We start from the raw sequence: 15,238 nt of genomic DNA, 5'->3' as shown, positions 1-15,238 counted from the left end.
GTAGAGGTAAATGTACATATGACGGTAGACAAAGGACTTGCCAGGTCAGGAAATCCACGAGAGCTGCAGGAAGGACTGTGAGAAAGAACTGAGCATGTCAGAAAAGCATACTGCTGGCAAAATGAAACAAAAAGAGAGACACACCTGACCAGGCAGTGGCGCAGTGGATAGAGCGTCGGACTGGGATGCGGAGGACCCAGGTTCGAGACCCCGAGGTCGCCAGCTTGAGCGCGGGCTCATCTGGTTTGAGCAAAAGTCCACCAGCTTGAACCCAAGGTCACTGGCTCCAGCAAGGGGTTACTCAGTCTGCTGAAGGCCCGTGGTCAAGGCACATATGAGAAAGCAATCAATGAACAACTAAGGTGTTGCAACACGCAATGAAAAACTAATGATTTATGCTTCTCATCTCTCTCCATTCCTGTCTGTCTGTCCCTGTCTATCCCTCTCTCTGACTCACTCTCTGTCTCTGTAAAAAAAAAAAAAAAGAGAGAGAGACATGTACAGAAAAACACAGGCAGGCTCCTGCAACATTAATTCCATCTGGATAGAGTCCAGCCACATGAAGGGGAACAGTGGCAAGGAAATTCAAAGAACTTAGAAGGTTTAGAAAACCAGTCCCGTGTTTCAGAGGCAGTAGGAATTTCTGAAGCATGAATGAGCAGAAGAGGACAGACCAGTCAGCTGCAGTTGAGGAAAATTAGCAGCTGCTGCACCTCGGGGGAGAATGAGAAGAGACTGGGGGAGAGGCCTGAACCAGAGTGGTACAGGCAGACACTGAAATGAAGAGACCCTCAACACGATGTTACATGGGACAAAGGCGCTCCATCTGGTGACCAGGCAGATCTGGACAACAGCAAGGAAGTGGCAACCACCTGAGATTTCAAATGTGGAGACTGGGGAATGATAACATCACTAAGTTAGAGAAGATGACGAATTCTACTTGGGGTATTACATACCCCCACATGGAAATACATACATTTATATATACCTCTATACATGGAAATCCATACCTGTGCCTATACCTCTACAGAAAACACATGGGAAATAGAGCATAGTTTAGAGAGTCACATTAGCCAGTCATCTGCATAAAGATGGCACCCCCAAGTTTTCAAGAACAGAGGAGATGGCCACGAGCAAATAAATTGATAGAGAAGAGGGCTTAGGACAAAACCTGGGTTAGGGCAACTTTTAGAAAATGCAAAGAGGAATATGCAGAAAATATAACAAAAAAGCTAATAAAGATAGAGGGAAAGAACCAAAAAGTCAGATGTTACACACACACACACACACACAAAACAGTAACTTCCAAAGGAAATCAGCTCACGATCAGGGTTTTCAGGCACTACTGAATAGGAATACAAATAATGGCAGCCCTGGGTAGGGCAAAGGTTTGGGGGCGAGCTGCAAGCAGGAGAAAGACAACCCAAAACAAGAGCCAGAATTGAAAAGGGGGAATTTCATATCAAGTCCTAGAGAGTTCAAAGTGAAGGGGAGTTTCCTGCCAGTTAAGTGAGATGGAGGTACAAAGATCTCGACTTAGATGCCCCTACGTCGGCGGCATCTGTAACCCGCCTTCACGGCAAGTGTCCCAGTCGCTGTGATTTATACCTAACTTGTCTCTCTAGCTCAGGAAGTCAAAGAATATTTAGTTGGGTTCCTTATTATGATATTATAATCCCACTGGTTCCCACAGTATCTAGAAGAGAACACATCCTCAATAATCACTCTTTAAACGACTGAATGAGTTTGTTTTCAGGCACAAGCAGTGAGAACACCAAGCAAAGCAGGGCCATTCAGGGAAACCACATGAAAAACAAGTCAGCAAAGAATGGTTGTAAAAAACATAGGACCCAAGAAACAAAGCTGACAAGAATAGGCCAAGCCCTGGCCAGGTAGCTCTGTTGGTCATTGTCCGGATACATGAAGTTGCAGGTTCAATTCCCCGTCAGGACACACACAAGAATCAACCAATGAATGCATAAATAAGTGGGGAAACAAATCAACGTTTCTCTCTCTCCTCCTTCTCTCTCTCTCCCCCCCTTCCTCTTTCTCTCTAAAAGTTAAATTTAAAAAATTTAAATAATAAGCCAGATAGCTGTGCAGGGAATCGAAGCTTGCCTTTGGGTAACCAAGTACCATATTTTTCGCTCCATAAGATGCACTTTTTTTCCCCAAAAGTGAAGGGGAAAGTGCCTGTGCGTCTTACCAAGTGAATGTTCATTTTTGTTTTAGCTGCTGCGGGTTCCCAGACAACTAGAAGAGTATTTGAACATTAAAGTCTCTTCTCATTTGTTAATAACAGTGCTAATGGTTGTTATATTGCTGTTGAGTTTACATTGTTGAAATATTATTGTGGTATATTTTATTAAATATTTTAACACACCATTTGGTTCAGAATTTTTTTTTCTTATTTTCCTCCTTAAAACTCTAGGTGCATCTTATAGTCAGGTGCATCTTATGGAGCAAAAAATACGGTAGTGGAAGATGATGAAAAGATTCCGAGTACATATGATCTATGCAGATGCACAAACAAGCAACCATCCCTTCTTAGTGACACCGCTATAAAGGCCCACTAACCCTGGAGAAATCCTGGGCACTCCTACCCTGAACACTAAAAGCACAAGTTAATTTCTAATCCTAATCGGCTCCCAGAATGGGGGCCACTGGTATACTGCGCAGCTGCCCACTGGCTACCGGAGAGGGTGTTCTACCATGGAAATAGCTGTACATTCTAAAGAGCTGGGCGGGCATTAGGGTGAACAGGCAGCAGCAGGAACAGCATGAAGCGGAAAGCGGGGAAGGCACTAGACTTGAGAAGAAGAAATCTGAAAAAAGCATTTGGGTGAAAGAAGTGGTGTCTTGAGACCCTTGATATTCCGCAAACCTAGCATAGTGCAAAGCAGGTGATCACAAAATTGAAATAAATGAAGCCTACTTGGGACAAAAATCTCCAGGTTATAACAAATATATATTAATGAGAAATATGAGTAGCAGGGCCAGGACTAGGGTGAGGCAAGCAAGGCACCTCGAACGCAAACTTTATAAAAGCAAAGTCATACAAGTGCCAACCCCAGTCTTGTAGGACTCTGAGAGTGAGAGCCTCCTTAAATGCTTGTGCCGTAGGCATCTCACTTGTCCTACCCTAGTCTCAGCCCTGATGAGGAGCAAAAGCAGATGAAACTTATGAATCTGGGTAGAAAAGGAAACTCAAGGAGATAAATCCAAAAGCAAGGTTTTTAAGGCTGAACCTACTCAGAAGCTAAGAAGGGGCCCGTGGAAAGCGAGAGACATAAAAACGAGTGAAGCAGGACATACTGATAGAACAAAGCAAAACAGTGATGGGATTAAAATAAATCCCACTGAGGTTAAAGAAACAAAGAATTTACATTATGAATCAATGGGAAACACATGAAATAGTCAACATGCAATGTTAAGACAGTACTTAACACCATTTTTAAAAATAGCCTATAGACCCCTACTTCATAACATATTCTGAAATACAGTTTGATATAAATAAATAAAATTTAAATGTTTAAAACTGAGACAAGGAGACAGAGACACAGAGAGAAAAGGCAAGGGGAAGGACTGCCAGGTGGCTGAATAAAGAGTTTGACAAATATTATCCCCAGGAATAAAGTGGACCAAATTATCAAAACCAATCATTTACAGATTTGAATATTGTCCAAAGACCTACAACAAACTGAGAAGTGTTTGCTCAAGAAAATCTACTGAATCTCAGTAAGATTAGTGGAAACGCGAGGCGGTGTAGGCTGGGGCTCCAACCATCCCACATCCACTCCCACTCCCAATTCCTTGATGCAGAAGTTCTAACTGCAGGGAAAACAGTCAAGATTGGCAGCTTCACTGCCAGAGAGAGTTAAATTTATCTGGATTAGAACAAGGAGAACTGCATATCCAGGGGCATTTTTCTAGAACAGTAGTGATTCAAGGCAAAAAAAAAAAAAAAAAAAATCAGGGAAGACCAATATCACAGCTATCCTGAATTTGCTACACTGGTTAGGACAAGCAGTCCTACCAGAAATTTCACAGGGAGAATCAGGATGACACAACTCAAGTCAGTTATAAAAAGTAGGTAAGAATCTACTTTGTCCTGCTGTTTGCATGCACACAACTATAAATGTGCACAAGAGAAATGAGACGGCCCTAGAACGACTCATCCCTGGGTGAGCGTGAGCCGTGCAGACAGACAGCCGGGCAGGCTTGTAAACTGCCTGAACTTTGAAAGCACTCCCCGATCTCACAGGGACCACTGACAAAGGGTGGAGGCTAATCATGTCAAGGAGTTTAAACACAACCTCTAACCAGTAACAGGCCAATCACTAAGATACACTGACCCAAGGGCAGCTACTAGAAAGTCAGGCTAAAAATAAAAACAAGAAAGGAAGAACTGAGCAAAGGCATCAGCAACCGCAGCCTGGCGGGAAAACAGACTCCACAGAGTTAGTCCAGGCAAGTCACTGAACAAACAAACACAAAAAATCACCTTCAACTCTGAGGACAAGTAATATATTACCAAAAAAGGATAATATATGCAAAACATTGCAAAGTATCACCCATATATTCGGGTGGGCAGTTTCAATAAGAATTGTCTGTAGGGCCTGACCTGTGGTGGCGCAGTGGATAAAGCGTCAACCTGGAAACGCTGAGGTTGCCGGTTCAAAACCCTGGGCTTGCCTGGTCAAGGCACATATGGGAGTTGATGCTTTCTGCTCCTCCCCCCTTCTCTCTCTCTCTCCCCTCTCTATAATGAATAAATAAAATCTTAAAAAAAAAAAAAAAAAAAAAGAATTGTCTGTAGGGGAGCTCAGATTTTAGATTTAGGCAACAAAGATGTCAAAGCAGCTATATATTATAAATATATTCAAAGAGCTAAAAGAAACCATCTTTAAAGTAAAGGAAGGTTATGATGACAATGACTCAGCAAATAGATAAGATAGAAATTATATAAAGAACAAAGCAGAAATTCAAGTTGAAAACTAGAATAACTGAAATGAAGAAATTCACTAAAGAAGTTCAGCAGCAGATTTGACCTGGCAGAAGAAAAAAAACAAACATGAAGAAAAAAATAGACGAATCAAGATTATCCAATTTGAAGGAAAAAAAAGATTAAAATGAAGAATTTTTTTTTTTTTTTTTTGTATTTTTCTGAAGCTGGAAACGGGGAGAGACAGTCAGACAGACTCCCGCATGCGCCCGACCGGGATCCACCTGGCCCGCCCACCAGGGGCGATGCTCTGCCCATCCAGGGTGTTGCTCTGCCGCGACCAGAGCCACTCTAGCACCTGGGGCAGAGGCCAAGGAGCCATCCCCAGCGCCCGGGCCATCTTTGCTCCAATGGAGCCTTGGCTGCGGGAGGGGAAGAGAGAGACAGAGAGGAAGGAGGGGGGGTGGAGAAGCAAATGGGCGCTTCTCCTATGTTCCCTGGCCGGGAATCGAACCCGGGTCCCCCGCATGCCAGGCCGACGCTCTACCGCTGAGCCAACCGGCCAGGGCCAAAATGAAGAATTTTTAAAAAATCCAAATTCAGGACTTGTAATAAGAGAGTCTGGCTCTAGTTTTAGTTAACCAGCCACTTATTTTAAGCCTCATGTCCCCCCCCTGCTTTGACCCATCTAGAGCGGTGGATAAGAAAAGTCCCCTGTGTCCCCACTTTGGGCCCTAAAGGGAAATTCAAATTTTGCAAATCCCCAGCCAACACAGGGGAATTTCCCTCCTGTCCTCTAGCCAGGACAAAGGCCACTCCTTCTGCCTGGCTTAAGCCAGGGCAGACATGCCTGTACCCACCCTACTCTCCCCCGGAGTCTCCTGGGTAAGTAGTAATTTTTCTTTCAAATTCTCTTCGTGTATGAAGTGCAATCAGCATACACATCCTACCAATTGGGAAGCAGTGCATTCCACCTCCACAAGGTGATCACAGAACAGGAACGAAAAGGGGACCAACTTACAGAAATGAAAAGGGCTGTAAGGGAATACAATAAACAACTTGATCCCACAAGACAACTTAGATGAAATGGACAAATTCCTAGAAAGACACAAACTACTGAAGCTGACCTAAGAACAGAGAATTTAAATAGACATACAACAAGCAAAGGAGTTAAACTAGTCATTTAAAATCTTCCAATAAAGAAAAGCCCAGGTAGCTTCACTGGTGGATTCTACCAAACCTTAAAAAAATAATAATAAGGCCCTGGCCAGTTAGCTCAGTTGCCTAAGAGTGTCATCCCAAAACAACAAGGTGTGGGTTTGATCCTCTCGGTCAGGGCACACATGGGAAGCTACCAAAAACTGCATGACTGAGTGGAACACAAATGCTTCCCCTTCCCCCGCCCCCTTCTCTCTCTCTAAAAATCAGTAAAAAATTAAGACCTGGCTGGATAGCTCAGTTGGTTGGAGTGCTGTCTCGGAGCAGGAAGGTTGCTAGTTCAATTTCCCAGTCAAGGCACACACAGGAGCAGCTTGATGTTCTTGTCTCTCTCTCTCTCTCCCCCCCGCCTCTCTCAAAAATAATAATGGCCCTGGCCGGCTGGCTCAGTGGTAGAGTGTCGGCCTGGCGTGCAGAAGTCCCGGGTTCGATTCCCGGCCAGGGCACACAGGAGAGGTGCCCATCTGCTTCTCCACCCCTCCCCCTCTCCTTCCTCTCTGTCTCTCTCTTCCCCTCCCGCAGCGAGGCTCCATTGGAGCAAAGATGGCCCGGGTGCTGGGGATGGCTCCTTGGCCTCTGCCCCAGGCGCTAGAGTGGCTCTGGTCGCAGCAGAGCGACGCCCCGGAGGGGCAGAGGATCGCCCCCTGGTGGGCAGAGCGTTGCCCCCTGGTGGGCGTGCCAGGTGGATCCCGGTCGGGCGCATGCGGGAGTCTGTCTGACTGTCTCTCCCCGTTTCCAGCTTCGGAAAAATACGGAGAAAAAATAATAATAATAATAATAAATAATAATAATGGTAACAAGGTCCTGGCCAGGTGGCTCAGTGGCTGGAGTGTCATCCTGACACTCAGGGTCACAAGTTCATTCCCTAGTCAGGGCACACAGGAGAAACAGCAAATGAGGGCACAACTGGAACTACTACGTGGAAGGACTTGGTAACTCTTTCTCTCACTCTCTCTTTTCTTCTCTCTCTCAAATTAATGGGAAAAACATGTAAATAATTATCCTTTACAAACTCTTCTAGGAAATAGAGGAAATATTCCCCAACTCATTCTATGAGAACAGTATTCTCCCTGAGACCAAAGGCAAACAAAGACAACACAAGGGGGAAAAAAACCTTTAAACATCATTTTAATTTTTGTCTTGGGTTAGTTTTTTTCATTAGCATTTTTCTAGGAATTTCTGAATTTCATCTAACGTTTTCCTGGGGAGGTGGGCAGGATGTTGTTCAAACTACACTCATGATTTCTAATACTCGTAACAGTGCTATCCTTTCTGAAATGATGAAGATGTGCAGTCTGTGCTAACATGGCAGCCATATGCCATGTATCTTTTGAGCGTTTTAAAAAAGTCGCTAATACAGCTGAAAAACTGTCCAGTCTGAAACGCTTTTATTTCATCTTTATCTTATAGGATATTTTCACAGGGCTTATAATTCTAGAGTGTTTGTTATTTTCTCTCAGTAACTTGAAGATACTCCATTGTCTTCTAGCCTCCGTTTCTGCTGAGAAGTCTATTCGCGTTTTGGTCTTACTGCCAATTCTTTGAAAGTATGTTATTCTCTTTCCCCAATTCTGGAACTTTTGAAATATTTCTCTTTGTGTGGTTTTTCTACAGATTTATTACAATATTACATCCTGCCCACCTCCCCAGGTATGGGTTTCTTTTGCCCCACTCAGTGTTAGTAAGGTTTCTCGACTCTATTGCTTGATAACTGTCCTCAAGTTATGTCAAGTTTTCAACCAGTCTCTTCCAGTATCACGTCTCCCTGTTCTCTCTCAACCCTTTGTCTGGGACTCCAGTTACACACTTGGGACCTTCTCAATGTCTCTGTGTCTCCCCCGATCTCTTTCATAATTCCTTCACTTCACTAATTCTCTCTTCAGCTCTGGATAATCTTCTGTTGAACCCATCCAATAATGTTCTAGTTTCAGTTACTATGCCTTCAAGTCTAGATTTTCCCTTTCGTTCTTTGGAAAGTTTCCAGTTCTCTACTGAAAATGGTGAAACTTCTCATCTCTTTGGGCAAGGTAAGCACAGCTATATTAAAGTTGGCTCCTAAAAGCTCCTGCAACAGAGGCCTCCCTGGATCTAATGCTATCTCCTATTGCTTCTATTTTCTTTTGTTCATGTTGTGCCTGATTTTCTTAATTACAGGATGTACGTTATATTAGTAAAATGTTTTGTGGTAATAATTTGAAGCCTAGAGAGCTCCCCACCTCCAGAGCACTCCCTACACCCGGGAGCACACCCCCCACCCCGGGAGCACATCCCCCACCCTGGGAGCATGCCCCCACCCCGGGAGCACCCCTCCACCCCGGGAGCACAGCCCCCACCCCGGGAGCACAGCCCCCACCCCGGGAGCACCCCTCCACCCCGGGAGCACATTCCCCACCCCGAGAGCACAGCCCCCACCCCGAGAGCATGCCCCCACCCCGGGAGCACATCCCCCACCCCGGGAGCACCCCTCCACCCTGGGAGCACATTCCCCACCCCGAGAGCACAGCTCCACCCCGGGAGCACAGCCCCCACCCCAGGAGCACGCCCCCTAATCCCAGAGCACTCCTCCACCCTAGGAGCACCCCTCTACCCAGGAGCACGCCCTCGCTTCCCCCTCCCAGAGCACACCAGCACCTTTCCCCTCCCCCACCCACCCGCTACGCTTCTCTTGTAAGCTTCCCTTATTTTGTTTCTATAACTTGTTTCCTACAGCCCATTCTACTACCTCTGTGACTCTCTAAATAAACTTTCTCTTATATTTTGGAGAAAAAAAACAATAATTTGAGGCCTAGTACAATGTTATCGTCTTCCAAACAGAATTTACATTTGCTTTTTGCCAAGTACAGTACCTGAGACAAATACAATAAATTACCTCAACCTTTTTCCAGAGTTTAAATGTATTCGCAGTAGAGCTACAGGTCCTCTGGGGGCCTATCTGTATCCAGTTCACCCTTACTTGTCGATGTGAGCCCTTCAGGGTCCCAATCCCAAATGAGAGTAGTTCATCAGGGCTTGTGATTTAATCACAGGATAGATTATAATCTGTTTAAAGTTGTTGTTTTTCGTGTGTTGTCTTTGTTTGCCTTTGGTATCAGGGAGAATACTATTCTCATAGAATGAGTTGGGGAATATTTCCTCTATTTTCTAGAAGAGTTTGTGAGGATTATTATCATTAGTGCGCTTCCTTTTATGTAAGAATAAAAATAAGAATTACATACACACAAACATTTGTGCCAAAGGACATACAGAACAGTGTTACAACTAGTGCAGTTAAGTTGAAACAGGATGAAAAGGAAGGCAGGTAAAAACTGGGTAAAAGATATGGAAACAGGGCCCTGGCTGGCTGGCTAGTTCAGCGGTAGAGCATCGGCCCGGTGTGTGGAAGTCCCAGGTTTGATTCCCGGCCAGGGCACACAGGAGAAGCACCCATCTGCTTCTCCCCACCCTCTCCTTTTTCTCTCTCTCTCTCTTTCCCTCCCGCAGCCAAGGCTCCATTGGAGCAAAGTTGGCCTGGGCACTGAGGATGGCTCTATGGCCTCTGCCTCAGGCGCTAGAATGGCTCTGGTGGCAACAGAGCAACACCCCAGATGGGCAGAGCATTGCCCCCTGGTAGGCATACCCAGTGGATCCCAGTCAGGCGCATGTGGGAGTCTGTGTCTCTGCCTTCCCAGCTTCTCACTTCAGAAAAATACACAAACAAACAAAAAAAAAAGATATCGCTATGGTGTAACCATTGTCCATGCCTTTTTGCATGCTCTAACTTTTGAAGCTACATTCATGTGTCACATACAGTGGCACCTTGAGATACAAATTTAACTCATTCTGTAACCAAGCTCTTAAGTCAGTCAACTTGTATATCAAACTGCCAATACCAGACCCGTGCGCCAACTAGCGGCAGCTTCCTGAATTACAACTCGTATCTCAGAATTTCGCTCGCATCTCGAACAAAAATACGGACTGAGTTGCAGCTCGTATCAAAAAAAAATCATATGTTGGTCTGTTTGTATCTCAAGGTACCACTGTACTCAAAAAAATAATCAACATAAAATAAAATAAAAATGGAGGAAATAACCTAAAATGTACTGTAAATAAAAACAAATGAGCCTGACCAGGTGGTGGCACAGTGGATAGAGCGTCGGACTGGGATGCAGAGGACCCAGGTTCAAGACCCCGAGGTCGCCAGCTTGAGCGCGGGCTCATCTGGTTTGAGCAAAAGCTCACCAGCTTGAGCCCAAGGTCGCTGGCTCCAGCAAGGGGTTACTCGGTCTGCTGAAGGCCCATGGTCAAGGCACGTCTGAGAAAGCAATCAATGAACAACTAAGGTGTTGCAACGCGCAATGAAAAACTAATGATTGATGCTTCTCATCTCTCTTTGTTCCTGTCTTGTCTGTCCCTGTCTATCCCTCTCTCTGACTCTCTGTCTCTGTAAAAAATAAATAAATAAAAATTAAAAAACAAAAAAACAAAAAAAAACAAATGACCCTAACTACATTTAAAAGGAAAAACACAATATACTAAAAGGTGGAGGGAGAACAAACCCAAATAACTTTTAGATACAGTATTTGAGCCCTAAGACAAAAAAAGAAGTGTAAATAAAAATTAAACTCAGTAATTAATTAGTTTATACAGAGCTATGAGTTAGCAATTCTAAAACTACTTTCTATATATTCTAGGAGTCAAGAAGTAAATAAATATACCATGGATTATAGGAGTCAGATTTGTTGATGTGAGAAAGAAATTACAAATACAGAAAGTGGAGACTAGAATAAAACCTGTGGTATTGAAATGAAATTGGAGATATCACTATAACTCAATGGTTTATAATATATGGAGACAGGTACAGAACTATAGATGTGTCTATATTATACACACATACATACATATATACATGTATACAAGTATATATGTATATATTCTTATATTATCTAAACTGGTCTGCTAACAGAGCCTAGAATCAACAATATACCAGTAGCAACGAACATATTTAATAACTAGATCATTCACTGCAAAAAGGATCCAGGGCTCCTTAGAAAAATGGCCAATTCTGAGAACGGCTTAAAGGGAAGTACCATATAAGCCTAGAAGAGGGCTGGCAAACTACAGCGCACAGGCCAAATACAGACAGCCACCTTTCTTTGTTAATAAAGTTTTATTGCAACACAGCCAGGCTCACTCATTTACAAATTGTCTAGGGCTGCATTCCTGCTATAAGGGTGGAGTTAAGTAGCTGCAACAGAGACTGACTGTATGGCTCACAAAGCCAAAAATATTTACTATCTGGCCACTTAGAAAAAAAATTTTGCCAAGCCCTGACCTAGAATATCTTGATGTTCCAGAAAGTAAGAAAACACTCAAAAAATAAGGGGGACATGTCAAAAGTTCACAGGAGCCAGTTGAAACGGTTTTTACTAACCAAATATACATATATGACAATTTAAGTATTAAAATTTTTAAATGATGACAGCTTATATGTAAACCATTAAATAAATAAAACCCCATGAGTTCATACTGATAGAAACAAATAAATAAATGAATGGAAGGAGAAAGCTCTTCCTTTCATCCAAATCCCAACTAATAAATGTAGAAAAATGATGGAATTAGAAAATCACCAATGATAATCATCATAATTAACTCAGACTCATCACTGGGTGCTTAGAACTAGTGGGTAAAAGTTCTGAAGAGTAACAGACTATTAAACACTCTCAAAGATCATTATTAAACATAAAGAGGAAAAGCATTATCTTGACAGTCGAGCACTTTGGCAGACCACCTCAACCAAGCGATCAGAGTCAAGACCTGTCGTGGGGCAAGTTAACAGCACATACCTCCTGCTGCATTATGAAAAACATGTCACTTACTAAACATGAATTCAACCTGCTACAAAACCACTGGCCTAGAAGCTAAAAAAGTGCTAAATTCATGAAAGCTAAAACTGTACAGATTAAAGGAGACTAAAGACACATGACAGTTCTATACAGCTTGCAAGCTAGGGTTTTCTTGATTGAGAAACTTCAAAACATTTGAAAAGGAACTATAGATTACATCAATGGCATTACATCAGTGTTACTTTCCTGATTTCAGTAATTTCTGTAGGTCTGAAATTGTATGTTTCTAAAAAGAATCTAAGTCTTTAATTATAAAATCATATCTGTTTATTGAGTTAAATTTTTTCTCATGCTAAAGAACATTCCCAACAACTGACAATAAAACAATTAAAAACACCCCCTTAACTGGAATACAAAGGATGTACTAAATAAAAGAAGTTCAAATAACCAGTTAAAGGGTATGTGGGCTACAAGATCATTTCATCCTGTTTCATATGGGCCAGAACAGATTTATTAGCTGCAAACTCAAATAAAGTGATCTCAAATGAGAGTTATGTCAGTAAAAATCCTGCCTCTCAACAGGTCAGAAGTGACTTTACTCACATTTTACAAAATATTTTGAGGATTTAAAAGATTACATGTCCTGAAAGGGACAACAATCCAGCACTTTTTGCAAACACAGCTGTTGGTTAAAGCTCTTGAGAAAAAAGTTCTGGAATGGGAATCAGTTGAAGGAAGAGATAATGCTTATAAAATACTAAGAAATCTTTGGAGTTTTTTCTCATTAATCTCTCTAATAGCTGACTTGTTTCTATGCATGTGCTTCATTGCTATATGCTAGGACCTCTTCAGGCCCTGGGCAAAGAGCAGTGAACACATGACCTACAACGTCCCTACTCTCCTGGTAGTGACAATCTAGGGAGTGGAAAAGACAAGGAAACAGAGAGGGGGGCAGACTGATGAAAGAGCCACAATTGAAACAGTGAAACAGACTGATGAGATAGTGACAAATGGAATGGGGAAAGAGCACACCAGCTTTGGCGATCAGGAAAAGCTTCTATTGAGGAAAAATACTGTAGGCAAGATCGAAATGATGAGAAGTCCACCACATGAAGGTCTCAAGGTAGAGGCTTCTTAGCAGAGGGCATGACAAGCACAAAAAATAAAAGAGAAACAATCTCAGTGTGTTCAAATAAGTTAAAAAACAAAAAAGACCTGAGTAATGCTCTCAGTATAGAGGTGATACCAAAGAACTGTCAGTTTTGTATCAGGTATGGTAATGGCATCATGACTGTGGATGACAATTGTCATATTGCATAGTATGTATATGTATATATACACGAAAGTACAAAAATGACATCAGGAATTTCTTTAAAATATTTCAGCAAAGAAAAAAGAAATAAAAAAGGGATGAATGAGGCAAAGGTGGAAAAAAATTCTTGGATTTGGGAAATAGGACAGTGGAGGCGTGATGAACTACTACTCTCTCTAGTTTTAGTATATTTGAAACTTTTCATAATAATTTTTAGAAACTCCACAGAACAGAAACTTCATGTTAAAACTAGCAATACCGTATATCTTCTTTCTCTTACTTTCATAGCCCAGCCCAGCGCACCCCAACAGTCTTCTGATACCTCATCTGAGAAGATAAAATGGAAGTTTAAGGATAGGTACATACTGGATCGGTCCTACACTCCATGACTGAGTCCAGCATCTGTGACAGACAGAGCTAATCTACCAAAGGCAGGGTTGGAACCCAGGCAGAATTAAAATAAAAAATATAAAATAAACAGCCACCTACTAAAAAAACAAGCCATACTTTCTGAGAAAAATGGGAATCGCCTGGACTAAGAACCATCTTCCCAGAGATTGGGAAACCCAACAGCTTCCTCTCCCTCCGCTCTATGGAGACTTCTTTGGCAAAGATCTTCTGATTGTGAAATCCCACTGTCAGTTCTCAGTCTTGGTCTTACATGACCTTGCTTTAGCCCTTGACACAGCTGAACATCCCCCCTCTCCTTGAGCCTCTCTAATTGTTTGGCAGATGTGAGAGCAGAGCAAAGATGACTATACTCCTGCCTTTTAAGAACAAGTATCACATCCACAGCCCTTTCTGAGAGACAGCAAGTAACTTTTGTCTCAGGTGACCAGTTCTGAAGGAACCAAGAGAGGGTCTCTAACTCAGCAATCTGTGATCCACAGAATGGTGTCAGAATATTGTTTCTGATAATACAGTGGAGTCAACATTCTGATACCAAATTCCTATAACTGCTGAACAAAATATTACCAACTTCTTGACAGAACAGTGGAGCTCTCAAAAGAGCAAAGAAAATCCCTGAAGTCAAGTGAGAGCTAGAAACTAGAGTACATAGAAGCTGAGGCTACAGAGACCTTGGAGCACATCTTGGTGTCAGCGCCAAGAGGCTTATAGCCTAAAGCTGCAGCGCGGACAGGAAATAAGGCTCTGACCATAAGAAATGCGGAGAAATAGAAATTATCTCCTACAAGAAATCAAGACCTGTAAAGGGCAACCAACTCCATGAAAAGGTGGACTAGGAAAAAATGCACCTACTGGCAAAGAAAACAATCAAGAAATGTGTCTGTTTTGACCCAGGCTGCACTTGGGGGCACAGGAGACTTGCCCCTGAAGATTCACAAACATGGGCTCACATTCATGCGGTGTGGCCATGCTCTCCCAAGCACAGACGCTGACTTCAAGCAACCTTAGGTGGGTCGTGCCCCAGGGTGCTGGCTAAATCAAAGAATCCTCTTGGAACTGTCCAATTCAGAATATTCCCACAGTCACAAAACACAGGAGACAGAGGGCCTGTAGAAAAGATCCATCGTGACTGGGTCAGAAATTAACAACAAAACGTGGGGCAAAATCACTTCAGGTCATAAAAACAATAAACAAACAATATTTTAAAACTATAATGTGTATAAAGAAAAAAGAAAAGAGTGAGGGAAGCTTACTAAAAAACAAATATTTAAAGAATTAAAGAGATTATTTTTAAACAGATTTTTTAGAAGTTATAAAGTAACTAATGTTGGTGAATAATTTTATAGGCAAATGTACTGAGCTACCTTTCTCTTTGAGTTTTTACAATGACATTAGATAGTTAAAAGAAAGAGTATTATATTGTCTTATATTGTTCTCTATTTATGTAAAAAAGATATTTAAGACAACTAATTATAAAGTAAGGACAATAAAGGGGCCTAAATGGTGGTAATGTTCCCACATTTTACCTAAAGT

At 42.4% G+C, this 15,238-nt stretch overlaps 1 protein-coding gene across 1 annotated transcript in view; it reads right to left on the bottom strand.

Moving 5' to 3' along the window:
• The window catches only part of DIS3L2 (DIS3 like 3'-5' exoribonuclease 2), a 320,107-nt gene that overhangs the window by 280,332 nt on the left and 24,537 nt on the right, over window positions 1-15,238 (bottom strand). The window lies entirely within an intron of this gene.

This window comes from Saccopteryx leptura, chromosome 7 (assembly GCF_036850995.1).
Source record: "Saccopteryx leptura isolate mSacLep1 chromosome 7, mSacLep1_pri_phased_curated, whole genome shotgun sequence".
NCBI lineage: Eukaryota > Metazoa > Chordata > Mammalia > Chiroptera > Emballonuridae > Saccopteryx > Saccopteryx leptura.
Note: the sequence above shows the minus strand (reverse complement) of the source record. Positions and strands in the feature narration are given on the sequence as shown.